This window comes from Panthera tigris, chromosome A1 (genome assembly GCF_018350195.1).
Source record: "Panthera tigris isolate Pti1 chromosome A1, P.tigris_Pti1_mat1.1, whole genome shotgun sequence".
Classification (NCBI taxonomy): Eukaryota; Metazoa; Chordata; class Mammalia; order Carnivora; family Felidae; genus Panthera; species Panthera tigris.
The window spans coordinates 127,378,024-127,399,491 of record NC_056660.1 but is presented as its reverse complement, the minus strand read 5'-3'; the positions used below and the strand labels follow the sequence as shown (position 1 = coordinate 127,399,491).

At 36.3% G+C, this 21,468-nt stretch overlaps 1 protein-coding gene and 1 non-coding gene across 2 annotated transcripts in view; one reads left to right on the top strand and one right to left on the bottom strand.

Annotated features, from left to right (window-relative positions):
• PDE4D (phosphodiesterase 4D) overlaps positions 1-21,468 on the top strand; it is a 1,404,509-nt gene that overhangs the window by 398,012 nt on the left and 985,029 nt on the right. The gene's annotated exons all lie outside the window — the stretch shown is intronic.
• LOC122232123 lies at positions 2,592-2,698 on the bottom strand. The gene has a single exon (XR_006209484.1). It is a non-coding gene; the product is annotated as a U6 spliceosomal RNA (small nuclear RNA).

The following is a 21,468-nucleotide window of genomic DNA, read 5'->3' as shown; positions in this document are numbered from 1 at the left end:
GGCAACAGCAAATAGCCAAATTGCAAATTCCTTTTTGGGCACATTTAGGACAACTGTATATATAATTGTTATCACAGAAGTCGTAACTTCTCTGTGATATGAAATACTTAACCTTCCTTCTGGAATATTCTCTTACCTGCCTCAAGAAATTGCTGAAGCAAAATGAACAAACCTTTTAGAATTTCTTTAAAAAGGAAGAGAATTTATTTGAGCCTAAGTTAGGGCAGCTGCCCAGAATACTCAATCTTCACAAAGAAGAGAGTACTCTGGAAAAGGAATACAGGTGTGTGTGTGTGTATGTGTGTGTGTGTGTGTGTGTGTGTGTGTGTGTGTGTGTGTATTTATAAAAAAAAATTAATGTTTATTTTTTAGGTAGAGACAGACTATTAGTGGGGGAGGGATAGAAAGAGAGGGAGACACAAAATCCAAAGCAGCTCCAGCCTCTGAACTGTCAGCACAGAGCCTGATGCAGGGATTGAACCCACCAACTGTGAGATCACAACCTGAGCCAAAGTCAGACGCATAACACCGAGCCACCCAGGCACCCCCATATATATAGATATCTCTCTATATAGATATCTCTCTATATAGATCTATATAGATCTATATATGGGTTATATCTATATAGATATAATAGATATCTATATATGGGTTATATCTATATAGATATCTCTCTATATAGATCTATATAGAGATCTATATATATATATATATATGGGTTATATCTATATATGGGTTATATCTATATAGATTTCTCTCTATATAGATCTATATAGCAATCTATATAGATCTATATAGAGAGATATCTATATAGATATAACCCATATATATATATATATATCCCATATATATGTGTGTATATATATATATATTTTTTTTTAAGTTTTTTTTATTTTGAGAGAGAGACAGAGACAGAGGGACAGAGGGAGAGAGAAGTCGACTCAAGGCTCAATGTCATGAACCATGAGATCATGACCTGAGATCATGACAAAATCAAGAGCTCCTGGACACTTAACCAACTGACCTCTCCACGCGCTCCAGGCTACGTATGTTTTTACTTACATCAAGAGTCACACATCATCATGACAAAGGACATCCCAGAAAATTACAAACTTTATCTTATGCTTTTAGTATGTACAAGGTGGCAGGTTTCAGAGGTATGGGACCAGAACTTAGGGAAAATCTTACTGCTATCTTTAGTTTGAAATGTTTCTTTTAGGTCATTTGCCAACAAAGCAGATGTACACTGTGTGCTTGGGGCAAGAATAGAGCCCATACTTTGAAGGTTTGGTTAAGGCATTCTGACCTTCATGGATGTAAAAGTGTAGCCTCCCTGGGAGCCCAGGAGCAGGGCCCACAAACATTAAATGTTGAAAGTTTCCTTTATCCCATCCCACCTGTAAACAACTCTGTGCTATAGCTCTCTACTGCCTGGGGAGGTCTCTGATTAGAGTTAAGCCTGCTGATACACCTTGGACTTATAGAATGCAAGATCACAAGTTTGGTCAGAATCAGGCCAGTCAGACCCGATTCTGAATACTAGCTGCATTATTTAGCACCTGCCAGGACTTGGCAAGTTATTGTAACCTCTCCAACACTAAGTTTTATTCTTCAGCAAATGAAGAAAATGAACAATACTTACCTTGCAGAACTTTTGAAAATTAAAAATAATAAAGTAGCACGCACCCAGGATTATGCCTAGAACATGGTTTACTGACTTGTTATATGATGCTTCAAAGAAGAAAGAGGAGAAGAAGGAGGAATCTGCTTTAAGAGGTACTTGGAAGTAATAAAAATGACCTTTCATTTACTAAAAGAAACTATAGCATTTTTAGAAAAAGGAGGGTGGGAAAACCATGCCAGTAAATTAAATAATCAGTGAGGTACTGAACTTCTCAAAATTTTGGAAATTTGGGGTCTATCAAGACACAGTGATATCCTAATATAGTTTCTTAAGCTCTACTAGGTTTTATAAATTTTAGGTTTGTTTTTATATTTACACAAATAATAACAGTTCATTTATTATTTTGAGACCTAGAATGATTTATAAGGAAATTTAAAGGATAACTTTAGAGGCGTCTGGGTGGCTCAGTTGGTTAGGTGTCCAATTTCGGCTCAAGCCATGATCTCACATTTTGTGTGTTTGAGCCCCGCGTTGGGCTCTGCACTGACAGCTCAGAGCCTGGAGCCTGCTTCAGATTCTGTCTCTCTCTCTCTCTGCACCTCCCCCTACTTGTGCCCTCTCTCTCTCTCTCTCTCTCTCTCTCTCTCTCTCTCTCTCTCTCAAAAAAACCCACACATTAAGAAAATAATAATAAAAGAGAACTCTAGTGTGTCTTCTTTACTGACATTCAAGAAAATAGATTGAACTTTCCTCCTTGTTTCTTTCAGCCCAAGTTTATAATTCCAAAGCCAGGTGAAGAGACCTGTGCCTGGGCCCATCCAGTCTTCTTTCCTTCCGTCTTTGTCTGCCATGTAGATTTTCTTTCTTTCTTTCTTTCTTTCTTTCTTTCTTTCTTTCTTTCTTTCTTTCTTTCTCTTTCTCTCTCTCTCTCTCTCTCTCTCTTTCTTTTTTTGTTTCTTTCTTTCTTTCTTATCCAGAACACTCCACAAATTTGCATGTCCTCCTTGCACAGGGGCCAGACTAATCTTTTCTGTATCATTCTAATTTTAGTCTATGTGCTGCCAAAGCCAGCACCAGATTCAGTTAAAAGAACACATGCCATACCTTAAGGAGGAGGCAAGCAGTAGGGCTTAGCAATGGAGCATGCAAGAACTCAGCATTTTTTCCTAGCACTTGGGGAACATGAATAAGTGAAGTGTGGGCATATATGAGTGAATACATCAGATGTCAGGGGACTGAATTTATTTGTGTCAAAAGAGAGCAGAGAATGCTATCCACTTAATGTTCTTATTTGTGAAATTGCTTTTTCACCTTTTATTTTGTTATTTTATTGTCTGTGATCATTGCAGAAGCATCAGAAATTACAGAAGAGCCAAGTGGTTTCTCTGGAAAAATTATAGATGGTGATGGATGACGATGTAGTCGTGTGACAGTAAAATGCTGTATTGAGTACTGAGCTCCCTGCTGGATTATAGAAAGAACACATGAGTAGATAAAAGCACAACAATTTTCTTTTCACTGTGTCTCAGGAGAAAACAATGCAGATCAGCATAGATGGAAGCAAATGAGATTAGTTAAAGGAAGGAACTTAAATAGCATAGACCAAGCTGGAGTAGTGATTGCAAAAGAGATGACTCACCTAATAAAAGCATAAATGAGAAAACATGTTGTTTCATCTTAGATTTTATTGGTCATTTTCGTGAGGTGATTTCATGCTTTAGAAAGGAATCACACGACACGGACTGACACAAAGAGCTGATAATGATATGGTTAGCTGAATTAAATGATTCTAGACCCTGGATTGAAATTTCACTTCTATTTTCTAGGTCAACTGTCTACATTGTTTCAGTGAACTGAGTTGATTGTAAAAACTACTGTGTTATTGGGAGATGGCTCAAAAACATCTCCATGAATTGTGTAGACTACACACTGTGCAAGAATATACTGTGTACAGGGACATGCAATATTTTTTAAAGTATTGGTAAAAATTTTAGGGTCATGTAAACTACTTACATGCCCTTAATCACCATAAGATAAAGAATGCACATGTAGAACATAAATTTCATACGTGAAAAAAGAATAGGTCATATACACACATGTATTTACAATCACCTCACTATTAAGGGGTCATGATTAAACATAGATTCTATTTGACTTATCCAACTTCTTAATACTAGAATAAAGAACTTCTTTGGAGAAAGAAGCTTTTACTAGAAACCCACTTTTCTGAATCTCTTTGAGTTGAGCAAAAAAGGAAACCAAAAAGGCCCAGAAGTCACAATGCAAAGTGTGTGTTCAAAGTTTATTAGGATTGATTCACTAGTGTGTTTAGTTTTCCACCGTACATTAAGGCATGGACTTTGCCTGGAGGGTAAGAATTACCTGCAGTTCCTGCTCTTTTTTTTAGTCAAGTAGGTGCATAATGATGCATTGTATACAGAATAGCAGTCACCAAATGCCCTTGAAAACTCAGGCAAATAGACCACATCACATTTCATTGTGTGATCCTGATGAGGCATGACATTTATTTTGGGATAAGAAATGCTAACATAATTGAAGGCATTGGGAATGGGCCTTTGAGGAGAGATAATGGATTATCCATTGATTTAATCTAAGAAAAGAGGATGGAGAAATAATATGGGAGGGATTTGATTTCATGTGCAACTTGTTCAGGAGACTGCATCTTACCAGGTTTTGAATGGCACATTCCTAGCTGTTCGTGTGTCCTGTTCTTGGTGGAGAGAGTTAGATGAACAAGTTCAAAGATTATCCTATTTTAAAGAGGAAGAGTAGAAAATGAGGAGACTGCACAGTGCAGGTTGTCTGTGCCTGTCACTAATGCTGCCTGGATTTCTTCTAATTGAAATAATACAAAGAGAGCTCAGATTATCAAAATTTTGTTCTGCTGTGAGAAGTAGTTACAGGTAGTGGCATAAAGTCTAGAGCTAGATAGCTTGGTTTCAGTGGTAGCTCCTCTTCTTAAAGGCTGTGTGACCTTGAGCCAAGTAGTTAAGCTTTCTTGGTTCTAATATTCCTCATTCATCAAATGAGCACAATAATAAACCTTACCTCACAATTTTGTTTCAAATATGAAATGAATATTGTTAATGTTAGGGCATTTTTTGGCACCAAGTGAGTCCCCATAGATGTTAATTGTCATGGATATTTGTTTTTCCAAAATAAAAATAGCCTTATTATTTTTCATCTGTTTATGAAAGAAATGTGCTTATTATGGAAAAGATAGATTTTAGAGGAATAAAGAAGAAAAAAAAGTTATTTGGAATCACTTCAGCCTCAGATAACTATAGTGAACATTTAGGTATTATCCTTCAAGACAGTTTTCTGTATATCAAGCACGCATAATGCATAAAATTATGTCAGGCACATATCTCATGGCGCCAATCTCCCGCTGGTTCCTAGTCCATTCCACCCCTAAAATAACACAGATTAACCTGTGGCACTATCATATAACAAAATCCAGTGCTCCTCAAAGATAGCATCTTCTATAAAGTTTTTCTTGAGTATTTCACCCTCTTTTGAGTCCCCATTATTGTACTATGTGCTCATTTGATGGGGCTCTTAACACACTTGATTCTCATCCAACAAATATTTATTGAATATTTTTACTGTGTCAGGCACTGTGTGAGGTGTGGTGTGGTAGTGGTGAATAAAAAGAAGTAGAGTCCCTGCCTTGATGGAACTTAAGTCTTTGGGGAGAAAAGAAATGCACTAATCAAATAATCACACACATATATGTACAATTTTCCAAACAGTGATAAATCTTATAAGGAATATTCCAGAGTAATTGCTTTATAATAAATTCATCTATAGGATGAGTTACAAACAATAGGAACTATGATTGCAGAGAGACTGTGCCTGAAAGAATAACGGTTACGAGAAGATAAAGGAGGATGGGAGGAAGGGAAAGGAGGATAGAAGGAGAGAATGTGAAAACACTAAGATGCTCTTCTTTTTTTTCCAAAAAAGGAGAGTCAGTTGTCTTATTTATCCACCATAATGTCTTTTTTTAAGTTGCTTTATTGATATTGGGAGAGAGAGAGAGAGAGAGGGAGGGAGGGAGAGAGGAGAGAGAGAAAGAGAGAGAGAGAGAGAGAGAGAGAGAGAGAGAGAATTCCAAGCCTGACATGGGGCTTGAACTCAAGAACCGTGAGATCATGACCTCAGCCAAAATTAAGAGTCAGATGCTTACCTGACTGAGCCATTCGTGCACCCCTCCAATAAAAAGTCCTGTGATTATATAAAGTTTAACAATTATATCTTCAGGTTATTTTCTTCTGTTAACACTAATTGCAGTTAAATTGAATAATATTAAATAAAAATAACAGTAGTATATAATTCACATTTTTAGAAAAATATTTCTCTCATTTATCTTTCTGTCCACCAAACTATCTATCATATGTCATAACACATTGTTAGAAAGATGTCTGGAATCATGTTTACCTAATGTTTATGCTTTCTTTTTGGTGGTGAAATTGTACAATTGCCCGTTTTACTTTCATCTTTATTTTTTTCCTTATATGTAAATTAAGGTGAGTATGCATTAGTTTTTTTTTTAGAAAAGTGGTTTTCCTAAGAAAAAGAGACTGAGATTGAAGCAATTATGCCAAAATGGTTGTAACAAAAACTCCCTTAAAAGTTGTAGTGAAGATTAAAAATGACGTAGGTAAGGTGCTTGCCACAAAGCCTGAAATACAGTGAGTGCTACATGGGAGAGCTATAACTCAGTTGTGAGTTTTTGCTTTTGGTAGACAAAGAGGTAGGAGAAGCTGCATGGAGGTGATGGCTGACCCAGTTTGGAGCATTTAGGCTTGAAAATCAAGATGGTGATGATATGGGTGAGGAAGTTCAGAGAATAAGAACAAGGTTATAAAATAGTTAAATGGGATGAGTATAGAAAGATAAATGAAGCAAAGAAAAACAATGCATTGGGAAAAGTTTGCTTATAAACAGTTTTCATGATTCTTATTGTTATACCACAGTGCAAAGACAGTAGACTATACTGCTTTGTGTTCAGTGATTTGCATACTATATTTTCCTAATCTCTTCTGTTAAAGAAGTCTTTAATCCAAAGTTTTATAATATAATCTCTTTTTTAATACTTTCATAGTTCTGTTTTTTAATTTTTGTTAATGTTTATTTTTGAGAGAAAGAGAAAGAGAGAGAGAGGGATGGAGGGAGGGAGGGAAGGAGAGAGGGAGACAGAATTCGAAGCAGGCTCTGAGTTCTGAGCTTCCAGCAGAGAGCCCGAGCCCTGATGCTGGGCTCACACTCACAGAGTGGTGAGATCATGACCTGAGCTGAAGTTGGATGGGCAGTTAACCAACTGAGCTACCCAGGTACCCTATGTAGCTCTGATTTTTACATTTAAATTTTATTTTATTTATTTATTTATTTATTTATTTATTTATTTATTTATTTATTTATTTTTTACGTTTATTTATTTTTGAGACAGAGAGAGACAGAGCATGAACGGGGGAGGGTCAGAGAGAGAGGGAGACACAGAATCTGAAACAGGCTCCAGGCTCTGAGCTGTCAGCACAGAGCCCGATGCGGGGCTCGAACTCACTGACAGTGAGATCATGACCTGAGCCAAAGTCAGTCGCCCAATCGACTGAGCCACCCAGGCGCCCCTACTTTCTGTTATTAAAATTTAGTCAGATTTAATCCCAAATTTTATTAATCTATTTTCTATTAATCCATCTATAATTGTGATTATGGTAATGTCATAAAGGATATAATTTTTTTTCTTTAAAATTGTTTTCAATGTTTATTTATTTTTGAGACAGAGAGAGACAATGCATGAACGGGGGAGGGTCAGAGAGAGAGGGAGGCACAGAATCCGAAGCAGGCTCCACGCTCTGAGCTGTCAGCACAGAGCCCAAAGCGGGGCTTAAACTCACGGACCGGACCATGAGATCATGACCTGAGCCGAAGTCAGACGCTTAACCGACTGAGCCACTCAAGGGTTCCATAACTGTTTTTTCTAAATAGATAACCAATGATTCTATCACCATAGACTAAAATAGCCATATTTTCCTCATCTACTTGAAATGCCACCTTGATAATCATAAAATTTCCATGTTGTTGTGATAATTTTTCATATTTGCATGGTCTGTTTTTGACCTGTATTTTGTTCTATAATTTATCTAGTTCCTTGCCAATACTTCCTTTGATTCCTGCGAATTTATATGACTCTACATAAGGCAAGTGAGAATGGAAAAGGGAAGATGGATTGGAGTTTTTATTAAAGCAAGTGAAAATGGCAGATCTCAGTGGCCATTTGTATGCTGACAGTGAGAGAGCACAGAATAAAGGGTGACTCCCAAATATCAAGTTGTTTCTATTTGATGGATGATTGCCTTATTGTTGGAGAGAAAAAAAAAATTTTTTCTCCATTCTTCAAGATTCTTCTAGCTGGACTCAGAATTAAATTGGCACAAGACAGATCAACAGGAGAAAATCAAGTGTAATTTCATATGAGTGGGGAATTTGCATAAACATGAGACTCCAAAGACAGTCAGGCAAAACGAGGAATATATGTCATCCTGAACTAAGGAAAAGGAGATAGGGGTCTGGAACTTCACAGGGAAGAAAAGCAATTCACGGAAAGATGCAAAAGAGAAAATGTTTAGTAATCAAATGTTTGCTAGATTGGTCAGAAACAATGGAACATAGGCAAAAATTTTAACAAACAGACTTTGCTAAATTCCTCCCTGTCTGCCACCTCAAGTTCAAATTGTAATGTGGTTATCTATGGTAACAGCTGTCTTACGGGAGCAGGTCCTCTATCTAAATTCTTTTTAGGCAATTAGGGGGGAAGGTTAAAGTTTCTTCCCAAGTTTTTGGCTCTTGATTGTTTTCATCTTAAAATAATCTGCATGCTAAAGTGGGGTGGCCACTCTTGGCCCCTACATCATCCAGGGAAAACAGGAACAAGAGGAATGAAGAAGGAGAAGGGGGAGAATGGTAAGTCAAATTTGAACACAGTAGATTTGAGGTTCCAGTAAGATATGCAGGTAGAGCAGACTTGGCATGTCTTGAGGTATCAAAGTTGCAACTGGAGATAAGAATTGGAGTAAACACCTATAGACTGTAGTTAAATTTGTGAGAATGAATGAAATATTTCCAGGAGAGTAAAATGAAAGCAGTGGCTATAGTGGTCTTCACTATCATACCTGGAATGACTTCTTCTCATACCTGACAGTTTTCCTCCGGCAGCCTTAGCTCATTGGTGCAACCGCTACCCCTTGTTTAGGTCTTTTCAGTCTCCAGACTTGGATCTATAAGCAAAATAATCTTATGGTATTTTTGTGACAATGTATTATCTTCAATATACTCCATTCTCTTCTTCCAGGAATATTGGGTATAGAATTTCTTAGATGAATTTCACTGTCTCTTTCCTATCTTATTTTATCTTTTAAAGAAATTCTATAAAAAAGAACTTTTTACAAACTTCTCTCATATTTGTATTCTAACCCTTCCTTTGAATCTTTTATTTGAGCAATCCTGTTTGTAATTTTTATTAGCTCTTTCTTATTCTCTGATTGTTACATTACCATGACATCTTGATCTTGTTACAGTGAAGGAATATTTTCTTAAATCTCTTTTAGGATAGTAATTGCAAGTATTAGTGAATTTTCTCCAAATTATCTTTTCATTTGGGGTCATTTTATCTTCCTTTTTCTCTTTCAAGGCAAATTTTCTACAGATGCCTGATGAACCACAGTCATCTTTTTATTCACGTTCAAGGGACAAAAAGCTGAATCCAGTATGACTTGCATTTTGCTTTAGGGTTATGGGACTGAATCAACAGTTTTATGGAGGATCAGAACATGCCAGATTGTGGAGATTTTTCATGAGGAGCTTTTAGTATTTCCATTTATTTATTTATATCCATGAAGTTTTTGTTTTTAGTGAAAAGTCTTCAAATATTTCACTCTGGCAGTAAGACATAATGACTAGAATGGGTAGTGGCTGCTTCTAGATTTGGAGACTACAGTTGAACTCTTTTTTTTTTTTTTAAATTTAACATTTATTCATTTTTTGAGAGAGAGCACAAGCAGGGGAGGGGCAGAAAGAGGGAGAGACACAGAATCCGAAGCAGGCTCCAGGCTCTGAGCTGTCAGCACAGAGCCTGATGTGGGGCTTGAACTCATGAAACACGAGATCATGACCTGAGCTGAAGTCAGATGCTTAACTGACTGAGCCACCCAGGTGCCCCTACAGTTGCACTTCTTATTATCAGTTCCTTTTTTCACTCCTGTCCTCTTTCCTGACTTCACTGTACTTGATATTTTGGAATTTTGAGCCTTTTTGGTTGGACAAGGCAACCTCTCTTTCTCCCTCTCTCTCTGTCTCGTTTATATCCCTTCTAGACACTTCAAACTGTGGTTTATTTTACTCTATTTCATTATCACTTCTCTATCTGCTTTGGCTCCTATACATTTGTTTTCTGATGGATCTTCCAGTTCCTTCCAAACATTATGGTTTTGTACATTTCTCCCCTTTGGTGGCATCTGTGATGAGAGAGGTAATAAATATATATGACCATATTCTAGGAGTTTCACACTGGACAGTAGAGAATACAAGTAATTATAAACTTCCATAGTTATTCCAAGAGCTTGGAGTTAGGCAATCAGGAAAGCTGCTATTAAAATTTAAGAAACGAGAAGGTGCAAAGATTATAGACAGTTGCCCCTAGTGTTCTAGATGCCCACAACATGAAAGTCGATATTTTTTAGCAAAATTCTCAGTGACTTATGTTTTTTTCCAAATGCATAATGCCATGTATCTGCCATTACAGAATCATTCAGAAAAGAGGAAGCACATTCTTATTAAAAAATAGTGTAGATATTAGATAATGCCAGAATAGGTACAATTTTTAATGTCACTGTTTTTTCTAGTTTCCTAAAGAGGCTAGAAGCAAAGCCCCAAGATGGGACACACATTTCAATAAAATGTGTGTGTGTCTACACACACACTTTTTTCAACATAAAGGTTTGAGTTAAGGTAACCATTCAGGATTTTATAACAATAAATAACTATGACCTGGAATTGATTTTTCTTCATAAAAATGAATAAGGAGGATTTTCTTACTATGGTATTATCATATGACACCTATCTTATGAATGGCAATACTGCTTTGCAGTTTTTTTTCTTTAAAATGTTATAGGGGATTAAGAGGTTGGCAGTATAAACTATCTTTTATTGTATTTTAATAGTAAACTTGGATATGTTATTATTGCAGTGTTACAATATTTATGATCTTTTTTTTTTTTTTTTTTTTTTTACCAGTTCTCTATTAGCTTCATTCCATAAAAGAGCTTCTTCTAGAAAGACTTTTTAGTAGGTCTTAAGTTTATTTTATCTTCGCTTCCCTCAGGAGACAAACTAAGAATATAGATGGCATTTTCCAGAGATACTACTTTCATTTATGTCTTTATAAATTTCGATAGACAGTCTTCACAATAACAGTGCTAAGATCCAAAACAAAGAAGGAAGATTTTGAAAAGTATTAATAGGGGCGCCTGGGTGGCTCAGTCGGTTAAGCGGCCGACTTCGGCTCAGGTCACGATCTCGCGGTCCGTGAGTTCGAGCCCCGCGTCGGGCTCTGGGCTGATGGCTCAGAGCCTGGAGCCTGCTTCCGATTCTGTGTCTCCCTCTCTCTCTGCCCCTCCCCTGTTCATGCTCTGTCTCTCTCTGTCTCAAAAATAAATAAAACGTTAAAAAAAAAATTAAAAAAAAAAAAAAAAAAAAAGAAAAGTATTAATAATTCTTAAGGGGATGTTATCATTTAACCCTGAAGGCTTTCTGTTTTTTTTTTGGTTTGTTTTTGTTTTTGTTTTTGTTTTTGCTTTTGCTTTTCATTATTTTGGTTTGGGAGACCACTTGTAGAATAATATTCTCTCAGCTTAATATAAAAGCAGCAGATTAAATGCAAAAACATAAATAAAAATAAAACCAAGAGCGCCCAGAGTTTATTACACTACTCATTTTTATCACACTGAGGTAGAGTTTTAATAATTTTGAGACAGGAGTGAGAGTAATCACCATCACTCAAAATGCTCAAAGCTTTAGTTATACATTCAGGAGCCTTCAAAATCTCACCACTTTTTCAAGTGTCCATTTAATGTCAACTTTTGGCCCCTTGCTTTCCATGGGTTTGGCTAACCAGAAGGTCAATTGTAGGATATTTTCTTGTCATTTTTCTACACTTTAAACAGAGGATCTAAATCCAACAAACTATGAAGCAGCAGATTTGGATAACCTTAATAAGTTTCCAGAACAGTCATACTTACACAAACATTTTATAGCAACATGATTGCAGTCAGTTATAATAGTGTGTTCGAAAGCTAGAGATTGGAATTCTGTAACTTCCCTCTGAATATCTATTTCCTTCAAATGAAAAAATGGCTTTAGTTATAAGTACCTATATCCAGATCTCATTTGTGAACAAAACCCCATATGTGAACAAAACCCCAAAGTTAGGAATCCAGTATTTAACTCAGTACTTATGGACCACAAGACAGTGTACTAGTCAAATAATATATATTCTCTGACCTCAGTGATCTCACAGCTAGCTGGTGAAAGAGACCAACCCAGAAATAAGAAAATAAGAGCAATACAATGTTCTAAGTGAAAGGTAGTGATAGTACCACTGGGTTGGGAAGCACAAGGGGGAGGTGGTTATTGAGCAGGAAGTGACTGAGGAAAGGCTTCTGAGAGGAGGTGTTGGCAGAGCTGAAGGATTTATTTAGGTTGATATAGAAAAGATTAAGGGGAGTTGTGTCATGGTTTTTTTTTTTTTTTTTTTGGACAAAGAATGGATAGGGAAATTACAAACATATTACCTAAGGTCAGATATGTGGAGGAATCCAAGTATTTTAGTGCTGCTAAAACAAAACAAATAATTCACCAAGCAATGAGAGATGAGCCTGGAGGGGTTGGTTGAAGGGGATCAGATCCCAAGGGAATAATCCTGTGTGCGACGCTAATGGTGGGATAAGCTAAAAGTGAAATAGGTCAGTCAGAGAAAGACAGGTATCATATGTTTTCACTCATATGTGGATCTTGAGAAACTTAACAGAAGACCATGGGGGAAGGGAAGGGGAAAAATAGTTACAAACAGAGAGGGAGGCAAATCATAAGAGACTCTGAAATACATAGAACAAACTGAGGGTGGATGGGGGAGAGGGAGAGCGGAAAATGGGTGATGGGCATGGAGGAAGGTACTCGCTGGGATGAGCACTGGGTGTTGTATGTAAGCAATGAACCAAGGGCATCTACCCCCAAAACCAAGAGTACACTTGCCACGCTGTATGTTAGCCAATTTGACAATAAATTATATTAAAAAAAAAGATTCTGATGTATGTTTAACAGGGGAGAGGAATGGATGGGATTGTATTTTTCAAAGATCACTTTGTTAGCTGCGCGAAGAATAAATTTAAGAGGCAAATGATCAACTAAAATGTTATTTTAATAGCCAAAGATAAGACTTAAACCTGTCTAAAGGTAGTAATGATGGAGACAAGATAAATTAGTTCTAAAAAATTAGAAAGTAAAAATCAGCATGAATTGCTGCCTGGTTGGATGCTGACAGTGAGAGACAGTCAGGAATGATGTCTATATTTCTAGCTTGATTTCCTGGCTGGATGATTGTACTGTCAAGGGGATAAGAAAATTGGAGAACAAGAGATTCCTGTCTGGTTCATTCAGTGGAGCATGCAACTCTTGGTCTTAGGGTTGTGAATTCAAGCTCCATGATGGGTGTAGAGATTATTTAAAAATAAAATCTTAAAAACAAAACAAAACAAAAAACAGAGGAGGGCATTCTAGTCAGAGGGGGAGGATAGTGAGTTAAATTTGAACATGTTGCCTTGGAGGTTCCTGTGAGACATGCAGGTTGTACAAGTTGTAGCTGGAGTTATGTATTTAGAAGTCATCAGATATAAGCTGCTGTTAACCCCCTAAGAGTGAGTGAGATTATTTCATGAGAGTGAGATGCGCTGGAATCCTAGGAGCACTAAATTGTAATAGATGGGTGGCAGGAGAAGAGCCCTATAGAACATTCTTGGTAGAAAGAGCAAGAAACTACTCTCCTGGTGTCTCAGGATCTGTAGCCTCCATTTCATTTTGAATAAATTTTTGCTGCTTATTTCTGTTGACTTCATATCCCTCTTTCAAGTTTTTTTTTTTTTTTTCATGACTAAATTCTACCAGTGTACGTTAGGCCTCTAAGGCACGTAAGCCTTCAGATGCCTCCCTGCAGATGACCCATTTGACTGTATGTGAAGAGAAGCATATCTTAACACTTGTATTTTGTTACTCCTCAAGTTTTAAACTTTTGGATATTTACAGGCATGATTGCTGGTGTTTATTTCCCTGTTGCATAACGTCTTTATACCTTTTACTTTTATCATCTAAATGTCCCTTAGTTTCCCCTTTCCTCTGTGCAAAGACTTTGGTTTCATGGAATGTAAAGCTGACATTCAATTACATATCTAAGTAATTGAAGAACCTACTATTTTTATTCACCTTAATATATGGCTAAAATTCAATTCTCAAACAATGGTTTATGTATGTGAGAAAATTCCTTTCATTTGGTGTCATGAGGTATTGGAACAGGTTTTTTAGTTGTTAAATGGGCTATCCAAAGAAATCTTGAGGTTAGATAAACACTGGTCTTAAATAAAATAGGTATAAGTTCTACCTGGCCATAGAAAGTCATAATAATATCAAGCTAGAAATTTGTGTGTGTGCATGCGTGTGTATGTATGCACCTGTGCACATATGCTGGCTTGTATGTAGAAAATGGTGATCACCAAATGTAGCTGTAAATGCAAAGTCATAGATTCTAAACGCTGAAAAGGACCCTTTGTTTTAAAGATAGGGAAACTCAGGCCCGGAAAGGTAAGGTCAGTTGCCTAAAATTGCTAGCAGAGCGCAAAACTTGAGCCTCTTACCTTCTCTTTGGAATATATCACTGTGCTTTCAAATTATAGGTCAATGGAATCATAGAACAAGAAGAATCTATGATTATCCAGAGCTCACTTACACCACCATCCACTAAGCCAAACACGCTGCTCTCTTGCAAGGGAAATTCACATAGCATGCACACTCATCACTGCTGTTGACCATGCTTTTTCTATGGATTTTACCACTACCACTGCTGCTTCTCTTTATCATTCATATGACAGACAATCTGAGCGGAGTTTCAGTATAAACTTCTCTTTGAAGGGTTAATGCATCTAATTCTCAGTATTGCTTACAAGACTCATTTGGAAAAGATGTTTAATACAAGCCAGTGGTCTTTTGAATTTTTGGTGCCCCGGCCCTGACAACATACAGGGCGCCTGGGTGGCTCAATCACTTTAAGTGTCTGACTCTTGGTTTTGGCTCAGGTCATGATCTCATAGTTTATGGTTTCGAGCCCCACATCGGGCTCTGTGCTGTTTGAATTGAATTAGAAAATGCTGTGATGGCTTCATTCAGGGGGCCTCAATATTTTACTTACAATGAAAGAATCAGGCAATGTTCAAGAGACATGAGAATATGATTCATATGTAAATTGGTATTTTCTTTTATGAGTTTTCTGACATGGCAGTTACCCAGGTTTTATGCTGAGATGAGTTGAAAGGCAATGAGTGGTCACTGAAGGGTTTCTCATCACTCCACAGATTCATCCGGAAAATCATACAGTGAAGACACAGGAGTTCATGGTGCTTCCTTCTTTTGTTAGTATCTGTGTATTGTCTTTTATCACTTTTCTTCCCTTCCCTTCCTCATGTCTCCTTTCTTAGTTCCCCTAGACTTTGGTTTCATGATTAAGCTTTTTCTCCCCCCAACCCCACTTGCGAGTGATTTTGCTGTTTTCTCTTATCACCCTCTCTCCATGGTTCCTCCACCCTGAGGTGTTCATTGCACATGGAGCTAGTAGAGGTTCACAGCACAGGCTCTGTGGTCAGACCACCTGGCTTTGAGTCCTGGATCTGCCAGCTAGTAATCAGCTCACCTTGGGGAAACCACCTAGCTCTTCTAATTTTCTTAGGTCTTACTGGTTAATAGTTTCTACCACCTGAGTTATTATATGGGTGGACAAAAATATATGAAACTGGTTAGAACAAGGCATGGTATCTAGGTATTTTTATATGTACAATATATGTATGTTTTATTGTATATAATACATCATGTGAAATATACTATTTATGTTTTATTTATTATATGTGCAACTTATCTGTTTAATGTTAATGGAAGGAGGAATAGTCTGGGTTGTTCTAAACCACTTTTTATAATTTATTTATCTTCGGTTTGAAGAAAAGTATGAGGAAGTGGACCACAGAGATGTGTGCACACCTGAGAGACATTAGCCACACTGAGTGCTAATGTTGTCCCTCCTCTGTGCAGACTCCTATGCAAATTTGTCATTGTTTCTGAAAGTTGCTGCTTATATGAAGCATTGGAGGGAAGTACCTCTGTGTCAACAGAAATTTCATTTGTAGACTAATGAGGTTTTATTTGTTTGTGATTTTATACTATATCTTTTTTCAGATATTAAATGAATGTAACAGATATTTGCAGTCTATAATACACTATAAAATAATCCTGCTAAATCACAAGGTATATGGTCTGGTCCCTTCCCTTCAGGAGCTCTCAGTCTTCTGGGAAAGCTGAGTAATACACAGTTTGGAATATATGGCTGTTGATGCCATTGATCTTTGTGACTTCCTAAATGATTGAACCATTTTTTCTCCTTACTCCTTGATACTGACTTCACATCTGTAATTATTTCTTTATATTTGTTGAGTTGCTTCTTGCTGTCTGTGAATATTGTAGGACTCTGGACAGAGTTAAACTTTGAAATTTCCTATGAATATGTTAGGTGTTCAATTTTATTCCTTTTCCCCAGAGTATTTGTTTTTAATTTGTTTTGTTTTGTGTGCTTTCTGCAGGTGGAAATATCTAGGTAAGGGAATAATAGCATTTGATTTAGAGCAAAATATTCTTATTTAGGAGAGACTACTTAAACTTAAAAGGCTATAGGTCTTAATGAGCATCCTTTGGTTGAGAATTCAGTTATTTTCAAATGTTACCATTAAAATTGTATTCCATGTAATAGGTTTATAACCTTTCTCTGGCAGAGTCTCTGGTTACCTGAAAGAATTAACTATGCTTTCCTCTATGTATGGCTTGTTCTCAGAGGGTGACTGAGACGTGCTAAGGAACGACCCATATTTTTCCCCAAGAGAAAGGGAAGCTTTAGACAAAAGTACCCTAAGAGTACTACGTAGAACTGTGATTATAGGTACACAATTCTATGAAGAAATTAGCCAAATGCAACACCATGAATCACCATTTTAACTTTTAAACCAGTGGGGTACAGACACCATATGTATATCTCATAATCCTGGAGTTTTATTTGTGCAGTAATTACTTCTCAAAATAAAAATTCAGAGCAGTTTATGACTTAATGACTGATGTTTTTAAAAGAGCTAGCAATGAGAGTTGAATTATAAAACTAAAGTTAATAATCAGAGTCAGTGAGACTTTCATGAGCTTTTACTTTAATCAACTGAAATAATTAAAGTATTCTACTTTGTAATAAGAAGGAATTTCTTCTTTATGAAATTTCACAGTTATGAAGGAACTCCAGGTTCACCTAATTGTCAGTAGGCATCTTAAAGAAGCAAAAAACAAAAAACACACGCACACAAAAAAAGAAAAAAAAAAAACCTCCTTATTGCTTAAGGTATTACCTCATAAGTCTTGAAGTAAACAAAACAAAAGTACACATTTAAGGTACTGAAAGAGTTAATGCCAGTGTTTATTATCTGACATATTACTTAGGGACTGACTCAGGCATTGTGGAGAAGTAGGTCATTATATTTTAAGGTGACATTAGTTTTGAATGAGCACACATGTAATATAACCTATACCAGTAATATATAATTGGCTATTTTGTTCTTTGAGTATTAACTCATACACCAAATAGCAATTTAAATGATTAAGAAGATGGATAAAATACCACAAAATGTGAGGCTCTGATTAATAGTTGGATATAATCAAAAAGAAAGTTGATTAATTCATTTGGTCACAGTTATAGTAAAATAAATGACATGGCCTGTAGCCATACACAACTTTAATTAGGATATTGTCATTCTGTGTCAAAAGGTGGAATCTCCACCCACCCAGCAGGCTCATAGCATTTACCTTTTATTAACAGAAAAAATGGGTGAGAGGATAGAGACAGGTGATCACAAAATCCCACTTCACTAGGTGAAAAGCAGGCTGCAGCTTGTGTCCTGGTGGTGACGTTAGCACTCTAGTCTTTCTATACAACAATATGCTTGTACCAAAAAAGAGGTATTGATTTTTGTGTGTTTTTCTGGTGAGCTGTAAGTCTTTATATTAGAAAAACTCAAAAGCAAATTATGCTTAGATCCTAATGAAATATGAAACCCGAGTTGGTGGAAGATATAGATAGATAAATGAATCCAGTGCTGTACTTAGTGAAATTTAAAGAATTCACCTCAAGAAGTAAAGACATGGAGAACAAACTGAGGGTTGCTGGAGGGGAGATAAGCAGGGGGATGGGCTAAATGGATGATGGGTATTAAGGGCACTTGGGATGAGCACTGGGTGTTGTATGTAAGTGATGAATCACTCATTTCTACTCCTGAAACCACGATTACACTGAGTAATCAGTGTTAACCAACTCATATTTAAATAAAAACTTCCAACCAACAACAACAACAAACAACAAAAGAAATAAAGATACTTAAGTGTATTGAAAAAAGGAAGTGTTGCCAGTTTGGTGAATAGAGTAGCTTTGGCATTCCAAGTCGATTTCTAAATGAAAGATAAAATATAGCATTTACCGTATAATCAGGGTTTATTTTCTACAACAGATAGTATATTCAGGAATATTAAGTGTGGCTGCCTGAGCAGACATTGTGCTGTAACTGGTTTTCTTTGTCATCATCCAGAAGAGAACAAAAGACGCTTCAATCCAGTGGTGCAAGTTTCTCAGGGTATAATTTTACGGCTCAAGAAAGGACATCTGTAGGTTTTTGATAAGCCTCAAAAATCATCTTAAATCAGAAATTATACACAAATATGTTGGTGTGGATTAAACTAAAGACACAGGATTACATGGTTTCAGGGCCAGAGACATCTTAGACAAACATTCTAAGACGCTTGTAGTATATGGGCTTTTTAAAAAATGGATATGACTCCAAGAAAAATGTGGAACCCACTAATTCTTCCTAAATCCTCAAACTGAGGGTGACATAAATATATCATTTATATTTCATTTTGATTATTGTTTAATTTTTGGTACTAAATTTCATCTTGTATCAGTTTGATGATATGTGTAACTACTGAAATTAGTTGTCTTGAGATCTTGCAGTGGTCTGTATGTTTACTGGAATTAAAATAAAATAAAATAAAAAAGATCTTTTAGTGTTGCTTGAGAAATCACTTGGAAAAATAAAACACTGTCAGAATAAAAGCTTGCCCCTTGTGTTCCATATTTCAGTACTAGCTTTGATTTTTTCAGTTAAAAAATAATGTACATAAAAAGGTGAGGAGTTATAGGCTTTTAGAATGTGCTGTATGTCTCCTTTATAATACTCATTTTATTTAACCAATTGTTTTTGGAATTATTCATAATCTGCTTTCTCTGCTTCACTAGAAACTTCATGAGGGCAGAGAGCACTCTTCTTCGCTCTTGAATTTCTGAGATGTAGCATAGCCGTCAGCACAAAGTAGTACTCATAAATATTAATAGGATTGATGAATGAGTAAATCAATGAATAAATAAACAGCCTCAAACTAGAAGATGTAAATGTTAGTGAGAGCCAACTATAAATTAATAAGTTATTCTCTAATTTTAAACTAAAACAAATAAGGGACAATTTATGAAACTATAAACTTTATGCAAAGATCTAGGGCCTATAAAATTAAAATGAAAATAACAGTGCTCATCCTTTATTTCTCCATTGAAATCTTATGAGAATGGTTTGGAAAAATGTTCACCTAAGCTTTTTAGTTCTGTACTTTATACATCTATTAAAAATGAATTTATAGGTACTAAACATTTTAACTTATAATGCCTATAGTATATTCTGATTGCCTAAGCTTCAGGATTTTATAATAGCCTATTCTCTCCCCTTCTCTGTCAACAAATTAGCACTAACATGACTAGGTTCTGGCTTTGTCTTTGTGCTATGATGGAAAACCATAAGTAATATCCTATCTGAATTAATGTAGCGTGCAGGTAATTGGAGCTCATGGGATTTTTCAGTCTCTGATAGCATCTCACAGCGAATTCCCATCCTTGCAGCAAGAGATGACACGGATGTTTGTCATAAGTTAAAATGCTTAGAAATAGTATGCATTTAGGATTTGTGTGTGTTTCATGTCCTCCCCCTCTCTCCTTTCCTTGTCCCCACCATCAAGGAATGAATGAAATTCTAAGACCATTTAAAAACAAAGCACTGTTTGTTTTGAGTAGAACCTGTAGACCCTGAAGTGTCTAAGTCAGGGTTCATTTACTGGATTGAATTCATTTCCATAGTGTAGGCATCCAGACCTGTGAGGACATGAGGGTAATTAGGTAACAAAAGCTCTTGCCTGGTCTTTTATTTTGGTGAGGCAACAACATTGATTTCAGTGTTAGCTCATAATAGAAACTCAGAATGTGTTCATTTTCATTCCCCGACCCCCCAAAATTTCAAGAATTGTTTTAATTCTCCAATGTTCTTTTAACAAGATTTTGAAGGTATGAATATATATCCTTTTTGGATATATTCATGAGAATTTGCAGAGAAAGTTGAATAAACGATTAGGATAATGGCCTGTGTAAATTTTCTGACACCTTTCCCTATCTCATCGGCCACCCTGTTTGAGTTACTGTGATGTGCTCTGCTGATGAGCCTATATCCTTTTTTTCAAATATAGGAATTACTGTATGTCAGGGGACCAGATGTTACTGAAAACAAACAGAACTTCCTCCTGGTAATAACTTGAAGGTGCTGATTGGTGTGTTAAATTGCCATGTGCTGAGTGTCTATACAAGGGTATGCACATGAATAGTACGACGTGCACCTGGATCTAGTGGTAGCCTATTATTTGAAATATTTTAATCTATGTTTATCTTATAAATTTGAAGTTGATTTCATGGTTTCTTTAAATAATTATCCTCTCCAAAAACCAGCAGAAAATCTGTCAGATTCACATAAATGAATTCATTTGTTACATATCAAACAAAAAATGAATATGATACTTCCAAGTAATGCTGAGGGTTGATGACTGTGATATTTCCAGCCAAACTTTATTTCAAAACTCATCAGTCAATGTCTTATATAGTTGGCGGCTATTAAATTCTGTAGGCCAAAGCAAACTAAGAAGAGTATAATTAATTGTACTGTTGCATAACTTTAAAAATTAGATTGAATACGTTGGGAATGATATGCAGTGCTGGTAGACAAGACAATGGTAGTGATATTAGACAACCAAAGACTTTCTTGTGCCAAGCCTTTTGCTTGGGAGGCACACATGATACCACTTAGATTCCTTTGGCAATGCAGTTATGAGAATGAGCCTTTCTCGGCCCCTCTCAACAACTAACTGAGTGAGTCATTCGAGAGGATGTTAGATCCTCTTCGTTGAGGAGTACAGGTGGCCACACTGACTCCTGTCATTGAAGAAGGGCTCACTACATTATTTTCACAAATCTAATACCTAATTCATTGTACAGACCATTGTTTGGATAATCCTTAAGTACCTCTAGATTATTATATTAGATTTTTGAATAAGGCTCAGTG